Below are 17599 nucleotides of genomic sequence, written 5' to 3'. Positions count from 1 at the left end.
AGCCTGGCTAGTCAGATACTGAAAGTGCACCTTATTTTCAATTCTTGAAGGTAATACACATTTCGAATAAACAGAGGCTTCACATTCAGCTAGGTTGACTCTTACCTTCCTCTTTACGATCTCCTTGTGATGATGTTGATGAATAATGTGTTCAACGCATGTAATCATTCATTCTACATGTACAACTTGCAAATGAGCGAACTTATGGTCTCGAACAACCAGCACACGAGGAATTTTAATAAGATTAATTTTGAAGTTAAATATTTCCACGCATTTCAAACGATACTGAACCCTTGCACTCACCGTTCCCTCGTTGTGTCGTCTGCCTCGGCTGCTTCAGTAGAGCAATATCCTGCTCTTGGATCTTGCGGTCGTTACGAGTTTTTTATCTTACTTCATCGACAAACGGTAGGGTTCAAAGGAGAGCATAACTACTTGAAATGAGGAGCAAAAGTTTGCTTACTAAAGTATTTATCTATATATATATAAAATAGCTTGTCCTGACTGACTGACTGATTCATCATCGCCGAGCCAAAACTACTGGACATAATGAAATGAAACTTTGGGGATACATTCATATTAAGATGTAGGTGCTCGCTAAGAGAGGATTTTTGGATATTCCGTTGCTAAGGGGGTGAAAAGGGGGGGTGAAGTTTTAAAATGAGTGCACCTATATCTCAAAACTTTAAAAGTTTACAAATGTAAAAATTGGTATTTAGAATCTTCTTTGAAAATAAGGAAACACGTATTTTTTTGTTTTCAGAAAATCCCAATAGGAGGGGTGAAAAAGGGTGAAAATGGGGGAAAATGTGTTGAATGCCTTTAATCAGGATAACGGTACTTATATCTCAGAAACTGAAGATATTACAGACCTGAAAATTGGTACTTTTGATCTCTTTTAAAAATAAAGAAACACGTATTTTTTTGTTTTTGGAAAATCTAATTAATGGGAGGGTGAAAAGGGGGTGAATTTTTAAAATTAGTGAATCTATATCTCCAAACTTTTAAAGTTTGCAGATGTAAAAATTGGTATTTAGAATCTTCATTAAAAATAAAGAAACACGTATTTTTTTGTTTTCGGAAAATCGCAATAGGAGGTGTGAAAAGGGGTGAAAAAGGGGTTGAATGCCTTTAATGAGGCTACTTATATCTCAGAAACTGAAGATATTATAGACCTCAAAATTGGTGTTCGGGATCTCCTTTAAAAATAAAGAAACACGTATTTTTTGTTTCTGGAAAACCCAATTAAGGGGGTAAAAATGGGGTAATATTTTAAAATTAGTGTATCTATATCTCAAAACTTTTAAAGGTTATAGGTGTAAAAATAGGTATTTAGAATCTCCATTAAAGATAAGGAAACACGTATATTTTGTTTTCGGAAAATCCTAATAGGAAGGGTGGAAAAGGTTGAAAAAGGGATCGAATGCATTTCATGAGTCTGCTTATATTTCAGAACCTGAAGATATTACAGACCTGAAAATTGGTGTTTGGGATCTCCTTTAAAAATAAATAAACACGTATTTTTTGTTTGTGGAAAATACAATTAATGGGGGGGGTGAAAAGGGGGTGATTTTTTAAAATGAGTGTATCTATATCTCAAAACTTTTTAAGTTTATAGATGTAAAAATTGGTATTTAGAATCTCCTTTAAAAATAATGAAACACGTATTCTTTTGTTTTCGGAAAATCCCAATAGGAAGGGTGTAAAAGGGTGAATAATCGGTTGAATGCCTTTCATGAGGATACTTATATTTCAGAACCTGAAGATATTACAGACCTGAAAATTGGTATTTTGGATCTACTTTAAAAGTAAAGAAACAGGTATTTTCTCGTTTTTGGAAAATCCAAATATTGGGGGGTGAAAACGGGGGTGAATTTTTTAAAATGAGTGTGTCTACATCTTAAAACTTTAAAATTTACAGATGTAAAAATTGGTGGTTAGAATCTCCTCTAAAAATAAAGGAACACGTATTTTTTTGTTTCCAGTAAGTCCTAATAGGAGGGGTGTAAAAGGGTGAAAAATGGGTTGAATGCCTTTAATGAGGATACACATATCTCAGAAACGAAAGATATTACAGAACTGATAATTCGCATATGGGATCTCCTTTAAAAATAAAGAAACACGTATTTTTTAATTTTTGGAAAAGCCAATTAATGGCGGTTAAACAGGAGTGACAAATTGGGGTGAATTTTTTGAAAGACTATATCTACAGAATATCTTGGAATCGTAAAATTTTACAGACGTAAACATTGGGTGTAAATCTCCTGTAAATGTAAAGAAATATAGGTTATTTGTTTTTGGAAACTCTACTTAAGGGGAACCCAAAAGGGGTGAAATTTTAAAATGAGAATTTTTACGGATATCTAAAAAACTTAACATGTTACAGAAGTGAAAAATGGTATTTTTTTATCTCTATTAAACATAAAGAAAAGTGTATTTTTAGTTTTCGGAAATACCACTTGGGTGGAGGGCGGGGGGGGGGGGTTAAAATTGACTGAAAATGGTGATGAATTCTTTTAATTAGGCTACTGATATCTCAAAAATGAAGATGTTACAGACGTGAAATTTGATATTTGCAATCTGCTTTAAAAGTAAAGAAACACGTATTCTCGGAAAATCCAATGAAGTGAGGGGGGGGGGGGGGTGAAAGAATTGAAACATTAGTTGACTTAATTGTATGAGAATACATACATCTAATACTAAAGTTGTTACAGACGTGAAAATTCATATTTGGATCTCCTTTAAAAACAAAGAAAAAGGCGTTTTGGTGGGGAAACCATCTTGGAGGGCGGGAGTGTAAAGGAGTTGAATTCCTTTCATGAGGACACATAAATCAAAAACTGAAGAAGTTAGAGTCGTGATAATTGGTATTTAGAAGATCCTTTACTATTAAAAAAACAAGTATTTTTTTGCTGGAAAATTCATTTAGGGGGAGGAGAGATTATTGTGAAATGAAGTGAAAAAAAGTAAATTATTTGTATGTGTATACTTATATCTCAAAACTGAAGGTATTAGACGTGAACATTGGTGTTTAGAATCTCCCTTAAACATAAAGAAACAAGCATCCTTTTAATTCTTTTTCGGGGGGGGGGGGGGCGGGCGGTGGCTGTAAATAAACTTAACGGCGGTGGGGTGTAGAAGGAGGTGAGACCAATTGATTTTACTGTTATTAATGCACTTATAAGGATCCTCCGTTGCTCAGGCGGCAGCGCGCCGGCCTCTCACAGCAGGGTTCCGTGGTTCAAATCCCGGTCACTCCATGTGGCATTCGGACCGTCGTCAAATTGCGGACCGCGATGGAAACGGCTCCTGGACGGGTAATGACTAAGAATGCAGTCCGGTCGCGGGTTCAGTGCCGCCAAGGCACCCAGTATGACAGCACGCCGGATCTCCTGAAGGATTACATCCGTATTAAAAATATTATAGGAAAAGATGGCAAAGATTTACGGACCCAACTGACCTGGAGGAATACCTGAGCCTAACCCGGGAAGTACGAAATCGATTGCTGGAAAGGAAGATTTAAAAATGGGAGGAAACGTGCCGTAAAATAATAGATCGGGAATTTTGGTGGATTCTCGCAGAGAACGAGTCAGATCGCGAATTTCGGCGGATTATATATCTAAAACAATAAGCATTCAATTATAAATTTCAGTATAATACCGTAGCGAAGCACGGGTATCTTGCTAGTCTTTATATATAAAATAAGAGTTTTGTCTGTACATTGCTCAGAATTTGAAAATAATGATTTTTCTGTATCAGTCATGTCCACAGTAACCAGAAAGTGCACTTTTTACTTTTCCGTAATTTCTGTCTGTCTGTCTGTCTGTCTGTCTGTCTGTCTGTCTGTCTGTCTGTACACGCATCACCAGAAAACGTCCAAAGAGAATTTAATGAAAATCGGTATGCAAAGTCGGGAAATAAGTCGCTACAATCTAGGACATAAATAATTTTATTCACGCTGATAGAAATGGTAGTTTAGGGAAAGGCCTAAAGTTTAATTTTCAAATATAATTTTTTTTAGTATTCCTATCTTCATAAAAATTGGTATGCAGAGTCGAAGAACACGTCGCTACAGTATAGCTTACGAATAATTTTATTCACGCTGAGTGAAATGGTAGTTCAGGGGAAGGCCTAAAATTTAATTTTTAAATACTTGCGTTATTAGTGGTACAATTTCATTGAAAAGTGGTATGCAAAGTCGGAGAATGAGCCACTACAATTTAAGCTATAAGTAATTTTATTTACGCTGAGTAAAATGGTAGGTTAGGGGAAGGCCTAAATGTAACACTCAAATATTTATATGATTAGTTGTTGTATCGATAAATACTACATAACCAAAGTTAAAAAGAATTAACTTCCCTACCATTTATGTCTTATACATTTTTACCGTACCGGCTATGATAACAATGATATTCATGAATTTGTACTTTGTTGCTAAGTCCATATTAACCCCGAGCCATGAGAAAATGGGTTAACAGAATTTAATGAAAATCGGTATATAGAGTCGGGGAATAAGAAACTACAGTCTAAGCTATAAACAATTTTATTCATCCTGGATGAAATTGTAGTTTAGGATAAGGTGTCTAAAGTGTAATTTTTAAATGCCAATGTTATTGGTCCTATCGAAAAGTACTATATAAAAAGTTATAGAGAATAGCATTTCCGATCATTTATCTTTTATTCAGTTTTACCGTACCGACTACGATAAGAGTGGTATTTCAGAATCGGAAGAAAACGAAATGTGAAGGCGTATAATATCGAAAGTGACATTGATCAACAATAACATTACAGTGACCATTGTGTGATGTTCTTTGTCTCTTATGCTGCCTCTCAACTCCGAGTATGACAGCCTGACTGAATATTGGCGGGAAATAGCCGGGGAGTTAGAAAACTTTCTTCTTTAGGATGCCATTCCTCTGGTCCGTACATTTTCTGATACAGCTGGTACGTAACACACTGGATCATCATAGTATTTCAGCTGTTCGATCCTTACTCTGACGCGCCGTTTCTTTGAGCAGTGTGCATACTTAAGGCAGAGTCTCACTTAATGGTAGTAGTAGTAGTAGTAGTATGGCCTAGTCTAGAATAACAATTTAGGCATTTTCCGAATTATAGCACTACAATATTCACTAAATAACTCAAAATTCAACTCTGAAAAGAGCCGTTTCTTAAGAAAAGCTTCTTTCTCTCCACTTTTATTAAATTCTACATTCAATTTATTCCAAACTAGCAGTGAAGAGGGGGTTTCTTTTCTGGCTTGAAGGAGAAGATGCCTTCAAGTCAGACAGATTTTTCCGCCGCCAGTGTAGTGAATTGATATTTTCCGAATCATCGGGTACTCCTAGGAAATAGAATAGTAATTGGGCATAGTTTTTGCCCTGGGAGTCTCCACTATTAGACCCTCTCCCCGCCGAAGAAAGCCGAAGAGTGTTCACAGATCACGGCTGTCTGTGGTTTGGTCATTCCAGGTCTGGAACATTGGACTGTTAGATAGGCAGCGTAGTCCTGCTCGTTAAAAGTGAGAAAATTTGTGGTGTTTCATTTGAACAAGTATTTCGTAATCTGAAAGCATTTTAATCGCGCCATTCCTATAGATGTCATTGTATGTTCCTTTCAGTTGGGAAAACCACTAAGACAGTCTTTCTGAGGATGTAGAAAGGCATTATAATGAAAACATCCCAACCTGATTGTGACTGATGTTATGAAATTGGGTCTACCATTACAGTGAAAATTCCCTCAGTCTTCATATGAGAAAAGATGTTTGGTGACCTCCCGTCGCGTTTCTAGGGTAACGTTAAGAGCTATACAATTTAAGACAATCTTGCTCACAACATGTACACCATCTAACCTAGAATTCTGTACACAATGTAGAATTCCGTAGCGAAGCACGGGTACATCAGCTAGTTCAATATAAAATCATGATAATTTATGTATTAAATTGGCAAGAAACGTCACTTAAAATTTTCACAACATATTTTAACCTAGTCACGATGCATAACGGGAGTGGTAAAATTTTATTGAAATCTTTATTATTGTTTTTCAAAAAAAGAAAACGTAGTATAAAATTCGTGGACAGCTAAAACCAGAAAACTAGATAAAACCAGAAAATCGGGCACCATTGATCCAAACGATAACTGATCGTGAGAGTTAATCCACACGATCAGTGAAAAATCTGACCTTCAACAAATAGAATTCCCGATTTACATTTAATTATGGTTATCCACCAGTCGACTATCCTATCGGATATTGGAACACCCCCAGATGGATCTTTAATAGAACCAAATCGACTATCAGTTGCTTTGGATAAGCTGCGAAATGTTACTTGAAAGCATGGTGTTCATTACAAGTTAACGGCAATTGTCACATTCAATAATAAAATTCCACCATGTATTTTCATCTGGTGACACCCTTAACTTACAGACGAATCCCGATGCTGAAACATGCATCACCCCCAAACAGATGTTCAGAAAGAACCAACAACACGTGATCCGATGGGATCTTACGTTACATCGTTCAGAAGGAACAAAACTGCGAAATGCAGGAAAACATTAATTCATTATGCACTTAGAAGAAATGCCAAACACTGAAGTTTAAGAAAAGTGATAAGTCACTTCAAAATGTTCTTACTAAACCAACTTTCAGGTTAGGAAACAGTTATGTCGTAAAATTTGTTAAAATACAAGTCCACAATTTATATATCGTCGGATTACTTCTAAAACCTCGTATGTCACAATGCCCTTCATACCCATTATATTCCTTAACAGTGGTCACGCCTCCCAGCCACATATTTATATGCAATCCATCAGAACCTTTTTCGCAGGGTTAATTTTCCTGTGCACGCGTATAAAGGAAAATGGACCTTACCATACAGTACATAGGGATGTTGTTTTCATGGCGAATTTAAGCACTCCTACAGTTTAACGTGTTTAAGGTTCATTTTCCTTTACACCTAACCATAGGAAAATGAACACAACGAAAATTGTTCTGATGGAGTGTACATCCATATGTGGCTGGGAGGTGTGACCAGTCTTAAGGAAGAAAATGGATAGGAAATGCATTGGGAGATACGAGGTTTTAGAAGTAAGCCATCGATATGCACTGACTGACAGAGCAAATGCAACACCAAGAAGGAGTGGTCAGAACTTTATGCCAATTGCAGGGTAGACTGACGTCACTGAGGTATGCTCATGATGTGAAATGCGCCGCTGTGCTGCGCACGTAGCGAACGATAAATGGGACACGGCGTTGGCGAATGGCCCACTTCGTACCGTGATTTCTCAGCCGACAGTCATTGTAGAACGTGTTGTCGTGTGCCACAGGACACGTGTATAGCTAAGAATGCCAGGCCGCCGTCAACGGAGGCATTTCCAGCAGACAGACGACTTTACGACGGGTATGGTGATCGGGCTGAGAAGGGCAGGTTGGTCGCTTCGTCAAATCGCAGCCGATACCCATAGGGATGTGTCCACGGTGCAGCGCCTGTGGCGAAGATGGTTGGCGCAGGGACATGTGGCACGTGCGAGGGGTCCAGGCCCAGCCCGAGTGACGTCAGCACGCGAGGATCGGCGCATCCGCCGCCAAGCGGTGGCAGCCCCGCACGCCACGTCAACCGCCATTCTTCAGCATGTGCAAGACACCCTGGCTGTTCCAATATCGACCAGAACAATTTCCCGTCGATTGGTTGAAGGAGGCCTGCACTCCCGGCGTTCGCTCAGAAGACTACCATTGACTCCACAGCATAGACGTGCACGCCTGGCATGGTGCCGGGCTAGAGCGACTTGGATGAGGGAATGGCGGAACGTCGTGTTCTCCGATGAGTCACGCTTCTGTTCTGTCAGTGATAGTCACCGCAGACGAGTGTGGCGTCGGCGTGGAGAAAGGTCGAAAGGTCAAATCCGGCAGTAACTGTGGAGCGCCCTACCGCTAGACAACGCGGCATCATGGTTTGGGGCGCTATTGCGTATGATTCCACGTCACCTCTAGTGCGTATTCAAGGCACGTTAAATGCCCACCGCTACGTGCAGCATGTGCTGCGGCCGGTGGCACTCCCGTACCTTCAGGGGCTGCCCAATGCTCTGTTTCAGCAGGATAATGCCCGCCCACACACTGCTCGCATCTCCCAACAGGCTCTACGAGGTGTACAGATGCTCCCGTGGCCAGCGTACTCGCCGGATCTATCACCAATCGAACACGTGTGGGATCTCATTGGACGCCGTTTGCAAACTCTGCCCCAGCCTCGTACGGACGACCAACTGTTGCAAATGGTTGACAGAGAATGGAGAACCATCCCTCAGGACACCATCCGCACTCTTATTGACTCTGTACCTCGACGTGTTTCTGCGTGCATCGCCGCTCGCGGTGGTCCTACATCCTACTGAGTCGATGCCGTGCGCATTGTGTAACCTGCATATCGGTTTGAAATAAACATCAATTATTCGTCCGTGCCGTCTCTGTTTTTTTCCCAACTTTCATCCCTTTCGAACCACTCCTTCTTGGTGTTGCATTTGCTCTGTCAGTCAGTGTATAAAGGAACATGTCCTGACTGACTGACTGACTGACTGACTGACTGACTGACCCATCATCGCCGACACAAAACTACTGGACATAATGAAGTGAAATTTTGAGGATACATTTATATTACAACGTAAGTGCTCGCTAAGAGAGGATTTTTGGGTATTCCTTCGCTAAGGGGGTTAAAAGGTGGTGAATTTTTAAAATTGGAGTATCTATATCTCAAAACTTCAAAAGTTTACAGATGTAAAAATTGGCTTTTAGAATCTCCTTTAAAAATACAGAAACACGTATTTTTTCGTTTTCGGAAAATCCCAATAGGAGGAGTGAAAAGGGGTGAAAAATTGGTTGAATGCCTTTATTGAGGATACTTATATCGCAGAAACTGAAAATATTACAGAACTGAAAATTGGTATTAAGGATCTCCTTTACAAATAAAGAAACACGTATTTTTTGTTTTTGTAAAATCCGAATGTTGGTGAAAAGGGGGGTGAATTTTTAAAATGATTGTATCTATATCTCAAAAAGTTTAAAAGTTTACAGATGTAAGAATTGGCATTTAGAATCTCCTTTTAAAATAAAAAATACGTATTTTTTGTTTTCGGAAAATCCCAATAGGAGGGGTGAAAATGGGTAAAAAGAAGTTGAATGCCTTTAATGAGGATACTTCTATCCCAGAAAGTGAAGATATTACAGACCTGAAAATTGGTATTTGGGATCTCTTTTAAAAATAAAGAAACATGTACTTTTTGGAAAATACAAATAGTGGGGGGGGGTGAAAGCGAGGGGGGGTGTATTTTTAAAATAGTTTATCTGTATCACAAAACTTTAAAAGTTTGCAGATGTAAAAATTGATAATTAGAATCTGCTTTAAAAGTAAAGGAACGGGTAGTTTTGGTTTCCTGTAAATCCCAATAGGAGGGGTGAAAAAGTGTGAACAAGGGGATGAATGCCTTTAATGAGGATACGTATATCTATGAAACTGAAGGTATTACAGACCTGAAAATCAGTATATTGGATCTCCTTTAAAGTTAAAAATATACGTATTCTTTTCTTTTTGGAAAATCCAATTAATCGGGTGACAAACTGGGGTAAATTTTTAGAAGATTATATCAACAGTGCATCTTAGAAACGTAAAACGTTACAGACGTAAAAACTGGTTTTTGGAATCCCCTGTTAAAGTAAAGAAACATGGGTGATTTGTGTTTGGAAACTCGACTTAAGGGGAACTAAAAAGTGGTGATAGTTTAAAATGAGAATTTCTACAGTATATCTCAAAAACCTTAACATGTTACAGAAGTGAAAAAAAATTTTTAATCTCTATTAAAACTAAAGTAACGTGTAGATTTAGTTTTCGAAAAAAAAAAAAAAACACTTGGGTGCGGGTGGGGGGTAAAAGTGACTGAAAATCGGGTTGAATTATTTTAATGAGGATACTGATATCTCAAAAACTGAAGATGTTACAGACATGAAATTTGGTTTTTGGAATCCGCTTTAAAAGTAAAGAAACACGTATTCTCGGCAAATCCAATAAAGGGGGGAGGGGTGAAAGAATAGACAAATTTATTGAATTAATTGTATGAGAATACTTACATCTAATAAAGACTAAAGTTGTTACAGACGTGGGTATTGGTATTTAGATCTCCTTTATAAACAAAGGAAAGCGCTTTTTTTTTTTGGAGGGGGGGGATGGGTGGAATCATCTTGGGGGGCGGGAATGATAAGGATTTGAATTACTAACATGAGGACACATATCTCAAAAAATGAAGATTTTAGAGTCGTGATAATTGGTATTTAGAAGATCCTTTACTTTTAAAGAAAAAAGTATTTTGCCAGAAATTTCACTTAAATTCACTTTTTTGTGAAAGAAGCCAAAAAATGTAATTATTTTTATGGGGATACTTATATCTCAAAACTGAAGGTAACAGACGTGAGCATTGGTATTTGGAATCTCCTTTAAACGTAAAGAAACACGCCTTCTTTTTTTGGTGGGATAGGGGGGGTGGTGGGCGGTAAATCAAATTAACGTCAGTGTGGTGAAAACGGAGGTGAGACCAAGAGACCAATTGATTTTACTGTTCATAATATATTTAAAAGGAGCTTCAGTGACTCAGGCGGTAGCACACCGGGCTCTCACCGCAGGGTTCCGTGGTTCAATCCCGGTCACTCTATGTGAGATTTGTGCTGAACAAAGCAGAGGCGGGACAGGTTTTTCTCCGGGTACTCCGGTTTTCTCCGTCATCATTCATTCCAGCAACAGTATCCAATATAATTTCATTTCATCTGTCACTCATTAATCATTGCCCCAGACGAGTGCGACAGGCTTCAGCAGCCGGCACAATTCCTATCGTCGCCGCTGGATGGTGTTTTATTCATTCCATTTCCTACCCGGTCGAATGACTGAAAACAGGCTGTGGATTTTCAATGTACTTATTCTTATCATAAACTGATCATTTTTTTAATTTTTCCTGGGTTCGTTTTCAAAAAACTTCTTTTCCTTTGCAGAAGGTTCTTAGATTACAATAGATTCTCCTGGCATATAAATAAAAATGTAGACACATTTGAAATATACGATAGGAATGAGATTGACCGTGCAATTTTTCACCACATAATAAGGTCAATAATGCACGGAAGTGTGTCATTCGTATCGCCAGAAGTCCCGCGTACTTGTCCATGCGCGACAATGGTGCCGGACACATTTTCAGTAATGACAATGGCAACAGATGTACTTTACCGCCAAGTTCCGGTCTTGCACCTTGCTGTGGGGTGCAGAATAATAATAATAATAATAGTAATAATAATAATAATAATAATAATAATAATAATAATGTTCTGGACCGTCGTCAAAATGTGCGGACTGCGATGGAAACGGGTCCTGGACCGGTAATGACTACGAATGCAATCCGGCCGCGGGTTCAGTATCGCCAAGGCACCCGAGACGTCACCACCCCGGATTTCCTCAACGATTTGATCCTCATCAAAAATGCTTATATGAAAAGGTGGCAAAGATTTAGGGACCCAACTGACGGGTGGAATACCTGGACCTAGCCCGGGAAGTACGAAATCGATTGTTGGAAGAAATATTGAAGAATGGGAGGAACTTTGCCATAATCTCTCATAAAACGAGTCAGATCTCGAATTTTGGAGGAATCTCTCAGAAAACGAGTCAGATCGCGAATATCGGCGGATTATATATAAAACATTAAACATTCAATTATAAATTCCAGTATAATACCGTAGCGAAGCACGGGTATTTTGCTAGTATAAATAAAAGGAAAACTTACCAATTTTCTATAACTACGGCTACGATCACAAATCGGTCTACCTACACTTGTCCCATTAAACCAAACTACAAGTGATTGGTAGATCAAGTCTCACGTAAATAAATAATAATAATAAATAATGTAAATAACATATATGAAAATAAAATATATTAACATCTGACGAATCGAAACCGCATTGGCAGTGTAAATCCTACAAAAATCAATACACGGCACTATCGTAATATACCGGACACACGATCAATAAATCTTAAACTAAAGGAAAGTAAATAAAAAATGAAAGTTCATCGAACTTGAACACGCGCGGCTAGGCAGTAATGATCAGTCTCCATTAGTCCGGTTTCCACGTGGGACAACACTTATATGCATGCCACTACTGACGCAATGCTATTATGAGAGCACCTTCTGGCTAGTAAGAATTATGGTGAAACATTGTCTGAATAGACCTGCTAATATCTGTCACATTCGTATCCACTACCGCAAACACTAACATCATTCAAGTCGATTCGCAAAAAAGACTAACCTATGAATTGACTATTTTTGAACGACGCCCTATTCCTGTCGTTGAGTCAGCGTTACAGTGTCTACTAATCCTTAAGTTATATAATACACGCAGCATCCTTAATCTATCGTTGAGCCAACGTTAAGGTATCTACAAATCATTCATACGGCCAGGCGAAATCGAAATTTTTAACACAATGTCCGGATATTTAAATCTAATCCTCGTTGAAACTCTAACACATGAAGTGAAATTCGCTACAGAAATGAACTCCAACCTGGAAATATAAGTGTCTATTTTCTACAATAAAGCGTGAAATCGAAATTAAACAACATGTCCGAATAGTTAAATCAATTCCTCAATACAATCTCAACACATGCAGTGAAGTTCGCTAAATAAAAGTAAACTCATCTCTCCTTTGACATTACGTAATATCACTGAAAACAATAATCACTACAAGCACGATATTCACGGCATAACTCGAGTGTGAGGCTCCAAGTGACCTATCATGTCACCACTCCAACCATGTATCATAGTGAACTGTCCTTTGAAGTACCTTGTTATCAATCTACTCAAGCTGAACTATCATTCTAATAAAATTCATTTTTCACACGTGCAATGTTTCTAGCCAGCGAACTTTCACCTTTTAAAGATACAAAATAGAATTAAATTTAGAGTAATTAAGTATTATCTTGACCGTATATCAGAATGTATTTTGTTCGTGAGGTCGGCTATCACAAAAATGCACTTCGCTGGTATCAAGTAGAACCGACACTTAGACTTAATTGCCGTTATCTACGGTCTCAAATAAAATAGTAATCATGGGAGAACATAAACTTGTACTAAAAATAGGCGTTACAACGCGCTCAAATTGAATTGACAACCTTAATATTCATCAACCTTTCTGGATTGCTACAGGGCATCACTTCTTTTATACAGCCTGCCTGGGAAATGTTACATCTCAACCTATACACCATGTCGCAAAAATTTCCTCCTCGTCGAAATACAGGGCCTCCTATCCTCAGCATCCTGCTTATTCTACATCGCTCATAAAATACAAGCTTAATCTGCCTTTAACATCTTCCTAACTATTCTCATAATATTTAATTTCCTTTAAAATCCACTTCCTTTATACTTGATGCTTTTATTAAAAAATACAAGCGATCCCAAGATCAAACAACTTTATAATGATCTCACAATTAGTTTCTCTAATTTTTGTCTGACCTCAGTAGCAAAAGAGCATACCGTGATTTTCTGTATCACAAAAACACTGTGTCACAAAATTTCAGCATTCCAAAAATCCCGACTTATGATTTCCTTCACTGGATTTCGATATAAACAGCAAATCTCGCTTGACATTACTGCTGAAGACATAATTCATCATTATCTCAAATTTTATCCTGACGTGAATATTATTATTATTATTATATAATGAATTTATATTTGACTTTATCACGCTCATAATGGTTATTTTATCGTTATCATTATTGTAACTTACTTGCCCGAAGGTTATTTTTATTGCATTATTGAACATCACTTTCATTTTTAAGACATTTAAACATAGTGTAAAGTCTCACGTCTGACATAAATACTAGACAATTCGCATCCAGAATGGAATAACGACAAAACACTTCTTCATCATCTGCAAATACTTGATTACACGCGCCACATATACAACTTGATATCATGATTAATTAATTAATTAATTTAAATGGACAAGCATTTACATCTCTAACTAAAAAACATAGCATTTAAATTGGATAGATCTGTAATTTTAGTTCTTTGGCGTGGCATTATCTCGGCTTCATCTTGTGCCAGCCCACCTCCGATTTAGCTCCTCATAATTGCAGGGCATCTTTTTGCTTAAATATTATCTTATAAATACACAGATTCTGCATTCGTCTTGACACAATACACATTGATTTTATTAAACTTAATAATAAATGTTATTCTTTCCACATATAACAGTTAAGCCACCCAGCTTCGTATCGAGAATTCAACTGGCGCAGTTTGTGAAAATCTCCAACTCCTTCCTCTCCAGATGTTCCACAGGTGTAACTGGCTGTGAGACTCAAGCTTATCCTGGCCAGCCCACAACAGTTCTCCCTTACCGATTACCAAAATTACCTTGTCCGCAACAATTCACAAGAGCTATCTATGGATCTGCTGTCTCTCTTCGCAGAAGTTCAGGAATCCTACTATTATTTAACTTATGATTTTCTTCCCCGACCGTGATAGATGTTGTAACTACAATGTTTCCATAGCTAATTTTGTCCTCGTTCACCATTTACCACTTCGTAAAATATTCATCCCTGAATACAACTGGCTTTAGAGATTTTTCAAGTCTATATCGCCCACTTTAAGTCTTCTTCTTAACGTTGCCTGACGTAGGTTCACACTCTCGGAAAATAGAATGACGACTGACGCTCATGGTTGAGGAGGGAGTATTTAAGCCTTTTCTGTGGACGGTCTTCTTAGCGTTATGTAGGCCTACTGTTGTGCAATCATTCCATTTGATGAACACTGGGCCGATTTTTTCGAGACTCGCTCCTGAGATTGCACCTATTTTTCCACTCATGTTGGTGTTGTTTGATGACTTTTCCTGTTTATTTAACGGGCGTAATTAAATAATTTCGTGCATTTGGGTTGCCGCGCAGTTTGACTGCATGTCCTTGACACATGTGCACTATTCTTACATTATGGATGCCGACTTTCCTCCGAGCCTAATTAAATACATTTCGACCCTGTTGATTTTAGCTTCATCAAATAATTCCCGAAATTCTTAATTACTTACTTCTTTGTTAATGACAGGACCGAAATCTCTCGCAATGAAGGTTATTATCCAGAAATGTACCGACCTCGTTCAAATTTGCGGGCCTCCCGCTGTGAGTTGCCATGCCACGGAGCGCGAGATGAGATTTCAATAAAGATACGGATGCAGTCCATCTTGTAGTTGAAATTTCAGCAAGACAGAATTAAGGGTTCAATACAAACAACTGTTTTTGTTCGCATGAAATTTCGTGACCCACTTATGTACTCTAGGTTTTCCCATATGTAAATTGAAACTGAATTACAAAATCATACTCAAGACTAGAAACGATGAAGAAATTCGACAAGGTTTCCTTCCTCAACAGAAAAGACTGTCGTGTTCCTTATCCAGGCGCAATTTTGTCATGATTGAGTGAATACACCAACGATAGATCGTAATGAAGAATGAATCAGTTGATACACCTACTTCAAGTCAACTATTTTCAGAATTAACACAAGTTCTAAATATACAGTTATATGAAATTCTGATGTAGTCCATTTTCTCAGTAGACATGATATTTGATCTAATCAACTACACTGGTTATTTCCGTCACTGGCAGGCTGTAAACAAGGATTACTCTTACTTAAGACTTTCTGTTCTTGTCTTTGTAAGTGAATAATAAAATCTATCAAGGAATTATATTCATGTAATTAACGGCACCTGATAGGAAATAAAACTCCTTTAACTAAATTAGGAATCGGAAACAACTCAAACATTGTAATTGCAAAAATAAACATAATTGTGCAAAAGTGTGACATTTTCACAAGTTCGAACAAGGCACCCCGATTTGATGACATACCTACCGAATTTCAGTTATTCATGGAAAGTAGTGGCATATCAAAGTTACTCATTTTCGTATCCACGTAAGAAGAGAAGTGCCTTCCAATTATTTTTTTAAATAGTTATCTCCATACCTAAAATTGAGAAAATTGCTGCAGCATTAGTCTGTACTGTAGTCTGACGTGTGGAATGCTTTAATAGGAATTTAATTAATTAATTAATTAATTAAATAAAGGTGAAATCCAACTGAGATAAGGTCTTTTTTCTTATACGTTATACATGAGAATTCATGAATCAATACTTACTATACACCCGATCTTCAAAGATCGACAAAAGCAGACACCATCAACTCGGTAATTACGGCGTGCTATAGTGCTGTTTGCACGGTGCTGAACATTACTAATTTGTGCTGGCAAGGTTGATACGTCATTCCATAGTTTACACGTAGGAGGCGAGAGACTTGCACTCTGGAACTAATGAGCATCGATAGGGGTGAATTTACTGCTAACATCTTTTAGTACATCGACCATCAGAAACATAAATCAATAATCTCCTGATTTCTACTGTTATCTCACGAGTATTGAAGTTTCTGCCGCGCTGCCACCCTCTTCCTCTTCTTACGACTGACATACTCTTTAAGAAGTTGTATTTCTGCAGAGCATTCTTCATTTACAAGGAAAATAATCTTTATTATTCAATGTATTAAAGTAACGATGAAGCTTATACTAAATCGATTCCTCAGCTGCTATTTTTTGTGACAAATTAAACAAATGGAGCCATCACTGCATTCCAAGAAGAAGTATGCAGCTTCCCATTGAAGATTGAAATCATTTGTTGACTTGGAAGCCCTTCACGTTAACGAGGTCCTTCCACGTAGGTCAGGATCCCACTGGTATCAGGCTGGCAGTCTTTTTCTGCATTTAAGGTCCCCGCAGTACAGACTGCATGTTCTGAACGCTACCTAATACACTGAAAGCTTATTTCTGTAACGTGATACAATCCCACCAAACTAATTCTTGCTTTACTGGTCTGTCTGTCTGTTAGGTCATCAGCCCAGAGGCTGGTTGGATCCTCAAATAGCACCACCAAAAGGTTATGCGGTTATAAGGAAACCGCAAAAACCAATGGCAGCACCAAAATGAGGCGTACTAGGCAAGACGTGGAGTGAGGTAGTTTGCCATTGCTTTCCTCACTGGGTCAGAAAGTGCTATTGCAACACGACTGACCCCATGAGCAACACCTTTCATAACATTCAGATGCACTAGTCGTTTTCTGAATGGCATTACTCAGCACCACCCATACCCCAGCAGCTTCCATATTGTCACAACCATGGATGAGTCTGGGACTTCGGTGGAAGCTACACTTTACTCTGGCCTGTGCTAAGAGATGGATACAAAAGTACTGTATCCATCAAGAAATGGCAGCAGGCAAGCTTTACTGGTACTGAGGACAAAATAGGCGATCCCACTGTTCAGCATGGTACTGGGAACCTACATATCGCAACCCGGGAAGCAAGTTGGTTGTGCCTGGACTAAAGGACAAACCTACAGAGTGAGAGTATTTGTACATCAGGAAAATCTTCGATAACGTTGATTGGTCCAAGTTAGGTGATCTTCTAAATGTAATCAGAATCAAATAGTAATAACGAAATTTTATTTCCTAAATTTAAAAAAGTAAAACAGCAGTAAAAATATTCAGAGCAGTGAGACAGGATTGCAT

Source organism: Anabrus simplex, chromosome 2 (assembly GCF_040414725.1).
Source record: "Anabrus simplex isolate iqAnaSimp1 chromosome 2, ASM4041472v1, whole genome shotgun sequence".
Classification (NCBI taxonomy): Eukaryota; Metazoa; Arthropoda; class Insecta; order Orthoptera; family Tettigoniidae; genus Anabrus; species Anabrus simplex.
This window is presented reverse-complemented; position numbering follows the sequence as displayed.